The 9,307-nt window shown below is 33.7% G+C and overlaps 1 protein-coding gene across 1 annotated transcript in view; it reads left to right on the top strand.

Annotated features, from left to right (window-relative positions):
- Positions 1-4,868: 4,868 nt before the first annotated feature.
- The window catches only part of LOC111087755 (synaptonemal complex protein 2-like), a 128,285-nt gene continuing 123,846 nt past the window's right edge, over positions 4,869-9,307 (top strand). Inside the window, exon 1 of the mRNA XM_022395526.1 lies at positions 4,869-4,946. The gene's annotated coding sequence lies outside the window, so the exon portion shown is untranslated. The remainder of the gene's footprint in view (positions 4,947-9,307) is intronic.

Below are 9,307 nucleotides of genomic sequence, written 5' to 3'. Positions count from 1 at the left end.
GATCCAGTAGCCGTTAGTAAGATTGAGCTCTACTATTGGATCTACAACTATTACTGACAACATCCTAAACTGTTAGTAAGATTGAGCTGCTACTGGATCTACAACTATTACTAACAACATCCTAAACTCTCAGTCTTACTAACAGTTTAGTATGTTGTCAGTAATAGTTGTAGATCCAGTAGTAGCTCAATCTTACTAACAGTTTAGGATGTTGTCAGTAATAGTTGTAGATCCAATAGCAGCTCAATCTTACTAACAGTTTAGGATGTTGTCAGTAATAGTTGTAGATCCAATAGCAGCTCAATCTTACTAACAGTTTAGGATGTTGCGAGTAAAAACTGTAGATTCAACAACAACTTTCAATTTAGGATGTTGTTAGTAAAACTGCAGACTTAATGATATCTTAATTATACATAGAAGTTAGGGTGTTGCCATTAAACTGTATAGGCTTAATAATACATCAATTACGAACTGGTTGGTTGTTAATAGAAACTGCAAACATTGTAGTAACCATGATGTGCCTAGACATATGGGGGGTTGTTATCGGGAATTTGAAATTTTGAAACAATTCTGTTCCTGTATGCATGTAGTCTTAATGTAGGTATTTCTGGTAGCTTGAGAGAATCCTTGAAAAGACCTGACAACTGAACAAGAACATATAAGTATATCATTATAGTTACACCAATTTCTTGATCTTCATTCAGTTAAGACTGTTTTCATCTGTGTTTAATTTTTCATAAATGACATTCCACTTTTCAGATTTAATTGAAAGGCCAAGTGTGGTAGCGACGACCAGGTTGTTAAGCACAAAGTTACACAATGGGCTATCTGCGCTTTGCCCATCATGGGTATCGAAACTCGAATTTTAACGTTGTGAGCCAGTAGACCTACCGCTGAGCCACTGAGGGGTTTCGATGACTAGGTTCATAGAAGTTTCAATTACAATGGTAAGCTAATACTGATTTTAGCCACGAGGTGACAGGTATTCAGTGCTTTTTGTAACTATGTTCTTATCAAAGTGGAGCTGGTTGTAATACAGATGTTCATGTTGTCTCCAATCTATCAGTCTCAGCGAAAGAGTAAATCATTCCTGAAGTTTACCTTCTCATATTTCTGCTTTCTAAGCACGTCTGTCTTCTTTAAACATAATACCAGTGTACGAGTAAGAACAATACCGATTTTCAGAAGTTGTCTAGCCGGTATAGTCTTAACATGTGACTTATTTCATAAATTAACACACCTGGATTCTTTGCTCAAACGTAAGACGAAAATTTTTTTAAATTTATCCTATGATAAAACATACTTGTGAAATCACTAAACGGGTACCACGTGGACAACCACTGGAGAAAAACGAAAGGTGTCGCCACTCTAGAAACCTATTGTTGTTAAGCACAAAACTGCCACTGTGCCATTGTAGTGTCAAGAAACCTAACTTAGTTTGTTTGAACTTGGCAATAAGTTGGCATTCTTCCAAAATGTAAAGTATTGTTACGTCTCTGGTCGTTGGTTAATTTTCCGTAAAAAATTATTTCCGAAAAACTTCAGCGATACAAGTCCTTTCTTAAATAAAACTAGTTTATTCTTTCTCAATACAACTTTGCAATACACTTAATTTCCACAGTCACTTTCACTTAAACACACGCTGTAATTCACAACGATTCACGCACTTTATCTTACGACTTGACTCGATTATCTGTCTATCTCTTCAATCTGCAATTATTCATGCCATCACTTCTTTTGCTGGCTTATATATACAAAAATAGAGGGCGCATGGAGAAGACTAGAGTTGCCACGAACAGACATGATCCTTCTAGAATCTCATGAAGTGTTATTAGGTCACGTGACTTCCGCTGTCGTAACAGTATAAACCGAATCACGCCTCTAAGTGTCTGAGGGAAGAGTTAGGCAATAAATCCTGTAAAAAACAGATAATACAATAAAAAAATGGATAAAATTCCAAATAAACTTCAGTTAGCTTATATAAAACCCATAAGAGGAAAATTTGTTAAACAAAACATGAAGCTGATCTCGCTAATTTTTCAGTTCATCAGCATTCAGTGGAACCAACCAAATAGAGATTTACAACACGTGACACCAGCCAGCGGGAAAAAACTATATCGATATGTAAATAACACCTGACTATTCCGGCCAGAATTCCAGGTTCCTAATATCAACTAGAATAAAACAAAGACTCTAGATAACAAAAGACTATTCTGGCCTAGTTTCAAGGTTTCCACTATCCACTGGATTTCTACAGAGGCTTTAATAATATAAGACCTTCTGGCAGTATTCACTGAAATAAAATATATACTTGAAAACCATAAGACTTTTCTGGATAAGTTTCCATGTTTCCGATATCAAGTGGAATAAAAGAAAGACTTGAACAGCATAAGACCATTTAGGTTGAGTTTCCATGTTCTCTGTATTCACTGGAATAAACCAAATGGGTATGCGAATAACATGAGAACGATTTTGGATAAAATTTCAGTATTCACCAGAATAAACCAAATAACGATTTGTTAATCTTATACTATTGTGACAACAATTCCAGTTTCTCACAATACTCTGGAACAAACCAAACACAGTTATGTCTAAGTATCCAGTATTCACTGGAAAAATTCAAACAGAATTGTGAACAACTTAAGACCGTTCTAGGTAAAATCCAGTTTACGAGTAATCACTGGAAAAAACACAGTGGACATAGCGTGGTTGAGATATAATTATGCACTCTTGTTCTTTTTCAAAGTAAAGAATGCAGTTTTAAAAGTATGAAAGGCCTAATATCAATGGTTTGTGGCAAGTATAATTAATTATATTAATTAACTTTGAAAAGACAATCACTCCTTAACAAGATATATGAATAACATGAGATGGTTCTGTCAAAAATTCCAATCTCCTAGTAACCACAATAACAATCTAAACAGATATGTGAGACCGCTGTGACTAAAATTCTAGTTTATCAGTATCAACTGTAACAACCTAGATATAGATGTGAAGAACTGTAAATAATCTGTTCTAAAAAAAATTCCATGGATAAACAGTTCAATCTATAACTGTATTGAAAATTTAACAAGTAATGAATGTGCGTGAGGTTCTTGGAACTGAAGAAGCATAATGCATGACTTTATATATTCAATGTAGCATCAAGGAGCTGAATTTTAACGGGCTCCTCACGAGCCAGTGGGAGAAATTTATGTTGAAAAAACAAAACAAATCTACCCGATCCGGTTTTTGTTAATTTAAACTGAAATATTTTGGAGGTTTTTATTGGCTAAAAAGAAGGCATTTCCCGCACTCTTTTAGCTTGGGGTTGCGAAAATGGATTTGAAGTGGTAAGGTGACAAATCCGTCAGCACATCACGAGCTTAACGGCCAAACAGAAGAAGCATGGAAGTCTCCAAATGAAACGCAGAGGTTTTCAGGAACCGTTTAGGACCACCTTGGTGGATATTGTGCAGTAAGTCGGGTACAATATTATGCCTGTAGCTGCTTTCAAAGTGTTCCTTTCTGCTCGTCCTACTTCTGACTATCGTGATGCTTCGACCTTCCCTACCAAATCGCAGTGAAATCGTTCGTATCTCAATTGAAAGCTAAACATAAAAAGTTGATAGCAGAAGCATAAAAGGTCGGCAGATGTTTAATTAATGATGCAGAGAATATGGATTTATTTATATATACTAAATATACGTATCTACTTGTTTGATAATTTCTGGTAAAAATTATTTCCGAGAAACTTCAGCGATACAAGTCCCTTCTCGATACAACTTTTTGTAATACACAGAATTTCCACATTCACTTTAAACTTAACAACCTTTATAACACACGCTATAAATTGCAGTGATTCACACACTTTACTTACGGTGCCTACTGTTCACTTGAGTCAATTATCTATCTATATCTCTTCTAATCGCGCTGGTTTTTCTCGCCATGCTTATATACTAAAAACAGGGCGCCTCGAACAAACTAGAGTTGCCAGGAAAATAAATGATCCTTCGAGAAACTCCAGCGTCGTGTGACTTCCGCTGTTGTAACAGTACTATCTAGTATGGAGACTTGATGATGCTGTATTTCACTTAAATATTATCAATTAATAAACAAAAACTTGTCTCGAAGTTATCTCAAAAAGAATTGTCCAATACCTTCCTCTTTGGGAGCTTCCAGATTGAGCTTACTTTTAATATTCAACAAACTGTAGAGTAAAGAAACCCGTTGGCTCCTGAGGGATGTGTTAAATTGTCATGTTGAGGGTCAGTTCTAAAGCTGTCCACTCGAGGAATCCCTCAGCCAGTCAAACGTGGACTGGATGAATAGCCTTGTTTAGGGCGCTTTACTAGCAATCTGTAGGTTGCATGTTTGAATCCCCATCACCGAACATGCTCGCCTTTACAGCTATGGGGTCGTTATAACGTGACGGTCAATCCCGCTATCCTTTGGTAAAAGAGTAGCCCTAGCGTTTGCTGTGGGTGGTGTTGACTAGCTGTTCTCCCTCTAATCTATCACTGTTAAATTAGGGATGGTTAGCCCAGATAGTCTCGAATAGCTTCGCGCAAAATTAAAAAAAACAAAAAACAATCTGGCTGAACATACCCAATTCCAATACACTGGACATAAATATCGAAAGTATTTTTATAGTAGCTTGGAAGATTGAATATTTTTAGAATTAGATAACAGATTGCTATCATGAACTTGTTTTATTGCTACTCTTTTTTCGATGTCTATTCTTAATTGGACATATAAACATTTTAAGTGCTTATCTTTCAAAATATTATACAAATACTTTTTTGTACTTAAATTAATCAATATATAAAACTTAAATATTGTTGATATCCGCTAGAGGTTACCCTTTCACCATAATTTCTTGTCGTCTGGTAGATTGTTAGGCTTAGCAAAAAGCGGCAATCTTAAAAGAACTTAATAAGTGCATCACTAAAAAGTAAAGTTAATAGGTAAGTTGGCATTTTAATGATTATTTTGGTGTTAAAGTCCTATCGTTTAGCTTGAAAGTTGAAATTTTAGAGACCCAGGAAACATTGAAAGTTTGAGATTTGATAACACTTTTACAGTTATAGTTATATTTTATATACAAAACTAATAATATTTGTTAGAAATAACTTAATAATATTATTTAATAGTTGCTTTAATTTTAGATTATTTTAATTTACGATGAATTTAAGTCTTTTCTCGTAATTTGCTTACAAAATAAAATAAGTCTGTTTTTGTAGCCTAACTTGGAATACAGGCCTAGAAGTAGAAGTAGCCTAAGGTAAATATATCAACTCTCAAGTTACACTGGCTCTGTCAGTGTAACAGTTTGCGGCTGAAAATTGTAATCGGAACTAAGTAAGTAATGACGGTTGACATGTTTACTTACTGTTCGCTTCGATTTTTTGTAATTAACATAATTGTGTCCTAGATCGATACGTACTCCAGAAAGTTGACTGTCAAGATCTGATGTTAATATATTAATGTTAATCATGTGAATGCATTTCAATTATGTGATCAGAGAAGCTCTTTCACTATTAATATTATTTTAACCATAAACCCATAAACCTAATTTTATGGTGGTCATTTTATGGTGGTTAGTTAAGACATAAATCTATATAAGAAGTTAACAGTACAAAATGCATTTAATAAAGAAAAAACTGACTCAGTAGTATTACTGAATAGCATCATGGTAGTGCATTGTTACAAGAAGTAAAGTTAATACTAAATTTATATAATTTTAGGGTATTTTTACAGACATATTGATTACAAGTCAAAAGGACAAATATGAAAAAATAACTGGTTTTTCATCTGTGCTTGCATTAAGAACTTATTATTAACTGTTATTTTTAAAAATTTTATTTCCAAATTTCTGTATTTCAAGTTTTTAATTGAAAGGCCACAAAGACTTGATTGATGATGATGTCTTGGTGTTGCCTAGTAGTGAAGTTGACACTGCGAGTGCTGTCTTTATATATATATATATATATATATAAATATGTGTCTTTATTTTGGTTTTTGAGCAAAATATCGGTCAGTTTCATAAAAAGAAAATATCCATTTCTCATCTTTCTGAAAATATTTGTAATTTTTTTAGATTTTTATCTGGCTAATGAGATTATTATCTCTGCTTTATCTCTACTTTAAGAAGGGATTTGATTTTTCCCTGAAAAATTTAGCATGGATTTAAATTATTACTTTTATCAAGGGTGGCCATGCAGAGATGACCTTGAAGGATCAAATGGTCTCCTGTGTCCTTATGCTATGTTAATACAAAGGTTAGATACATCAACTAACGTACAGTATATGATGATCTTGTTCTATAAGTTTAACAAGGAAACTAGGTTATCTACAATTGCCTCAATAAAGACACTTTGGATAATCCTTGGAACTGTTTAGTAACACATAAAGATGAATTACACTAATTAATTCTTAAACACTGGGCAAATGAAATTCACATGCTGTGCATTGAATCTAATTGAATACTTTGCTGTTGTTTTAACCATGGTAGTCGAACTTCCCAAGTCAGTAGGTACATGTGAGTTTTCCAAATTGAAAAACAACCCTTTTCTCATTGTCTAAAATTTGATCCCATTTGTTGCATTTCTTTTTCTACCTTCTCTCAGCTGTCACTGTTTATACATTTAAGAAACATATCTTTTACAGTCAACTGCCGAAAAGATAATGCATTTGAGTATTCTTTTATATGGAGAAATTGACTGCATATAGAAATTTATTTCTGTTGGTAAAAAGTCAGCAAAGGTTCGTGTATTTTTACTGAATTACACTTTCAAATGACTTGTTATTTAAATAGATTTTGTATGATGAAGAAATAGTACAACAATACTACCTTTTTAATTTTAAGTAGAGTTTAAATATACTGATTGAAAACGAAACAAGCATCTAAAATGAAGTAACAAATGACAAAATACTGACATTTTCTACGTGGTACCAGGCTCTGATAGAACTATATGGCATTTGATATTTATATCCAATACATTCAAGCTGGTACTAGTGTTTTAACATCAGGATATATGGACAAAAAGGGCCTTTTGGTTTCTCGAGACTACCCATGCACATTCACCCTTGAGAACAAGTAAAAACATAAACTCACCATTTGTTTTTCAGAAAAGTATTGATTACTCTCTTAAGCTCTTGGTAAGTGCTGGCCTCAGCTACTGCCAGTGGTAACTCATTACATAAGCCAGTCTTCATGTTAGAAAACTAAAATTGGAGCCAAGCATGTTTTTTCAAACTCTTAAACTTGTTTCTTCTCATTTTACTATCTTCAGAATACAGTACAAAGAAATCAGAGATATTTATCCCAAAAGTAATCTTGTAAACGTCAGCAAGATCAACTCTTACCTTGATTTTGTCAATAAAAAATAAGTCTATCCTTATTAGATAACCTTTGCATTTCCAGTTTCATCCTAGTAGCTGCCTTCTGAACCCTTTCCAGTAAGTGGATATTCGTGCTACTATATCGTACAGTCTAAAAAGATATTTACCCTATTGTGTGCGTTCTACACAGATACTGTCATCATCACTGTTTAAACTTTTGTTTATTTGCAATTTGCACCATTTATTATAAATAATGCTTTTAAACTAATAAAGTACAAAATACCATTACAACAATGAAAACTATCACAATTATAATCTAAATTTAAGGTACTCTTTTGGAACTTATTATAATTATTTGCTGAAGAAAAATGTGAATACATATACATTACTTAGGAAGAACTTATGTTTTAGTGGATCATTAAAGTGGTGATGATGATAGTATCTGTGTAGACCACACACTATAGTGTAAATATCTGTGTAGACTGCATGCTATAGCAGCACCTGATATTCTGTCTTAGATAAGGAGACTAAAAATCTATTCAATATTTCAAGAGAATCCTTACTAGTGATTTGTATGAAGAAATAATTATCATCTTTTTTTAAACATGTAATCAACATGACTATAAATAAATCCTAAAATTCTGTTAGTTAGTTCTTTTGTTTTTGCTTCAGTTCAAACTGTTTATAATAAACTTAAGGAGGTTGGTTTGCATCCATAGAAAACTTATCTCAACACCTCAAGCAAGGCCATCAAGACTGGGTTCAAGATGAACTGGCTTAGACAATAAAAATTGTATGCAAGTTCTCTTTGTAGATGAAGCCAGGTTTTGTTTTAGATTTGCAGACATTTGTGCCAGAGAGTGAAGATAACCTGAAGAACACTATCAAAACACCAATGCTGTTATGATAGTAAGTTTATTATGTTCTGGAGTGGGCTGCATTAATTTTAGTGGCAATACTGATTCCTTTGTATTCTGAGATGGGTTTTTTACAGCTGTAAAGTACAGGGATGAGATTTTGTGTATTAGTTTCATACTTGTGGATAGACTGCCCAGATGCAAAATTGCTTCATCCATATAGGTATGCAGATATGAGATATATATTTTAGTGATTCAGAAAGTATTCTATTGAAAGTGGAAAGCTAATTAAATTTTGAGTTTTATATGTAAGGTATTTGACTAGATGTCTGAAGAGGCAATGATTTCCTTGTGTGAGTCACTAGTTAGGCTTCATTTGGTGGAGCAGTGTGTGAAATTTTGGTTCTCTTATCTAAGAAGGACATTGAATTGTTGGAGTGAGTTCAGAAGAGGCTACTAGGATGATTCTGGAGATAGATTTTCATATAAAGATGGGTTGAGAGATATTAACTTATTCCCTTTTCAAAAGAGAATCATTGTAGATTTCCTTTGGATTTATTGTAACTGGTATCTTTTTCCTCCTTCTCAATTGTGGAAATATTTATCTGGATACATAATTGTCAGGGTTTTATGTTTATGGGCTTGAATTCTTCTATAGTAGGTTTCCGACACAGTACTTCCCTCCGCTCACAAGATTAACTATTCTCGTTCATTGCTACTTTTTTGTTACGCATACACAAGCCTTTCACACCCTCTTATTGGAATCAAATGATTCTTGTGTGTCTCTGATGCAAATCATCATACGTCACTTCTCCACCAGTAGGAGAATAGTACACTCATGTGATGCATGTGACTCTTTCTATGTGCCTCTACCAAACTATCACTTGGCAGTGCTTGCACTCGGATGTCTTTTTTTTTCATCTTGATTAGTGTTTGAGATTTAATTAGTTCTCAAAGTGGTATAATTTTACATACTCAGTTTTTTTTAAAGCATTCAGGTTCAATTACCCTTATTCTAGTTGCATTTATTTCTTACTTCATACAATTTTGTCGACTAATACAACATGAATTCCAAAGTTAATGACACCACTTCAGGTGTCTCACATTCGACAGGCTCTTTACCACAG

This window comes from Limulus polyphemus, unplaced genomic scaffold (assembly GCF_000517525.1).
Source record: "Limulus polyphemus unplaced genomic scaffold, Limulus_polyphemus-2.1.2 Scaffold2586, whole genome shotgun sequence".
NCBI lineage: Eukaryota > Metazoa > Arthropoda > Merostomata > Xiphosura > Limulidae > Limulus > Limulus polyphemus.
The sequence above is the reverse complement of the archived record's forward strand: the minus strand, read 5'-3'. Positions and strand labels throughout refer to the sequence as shown.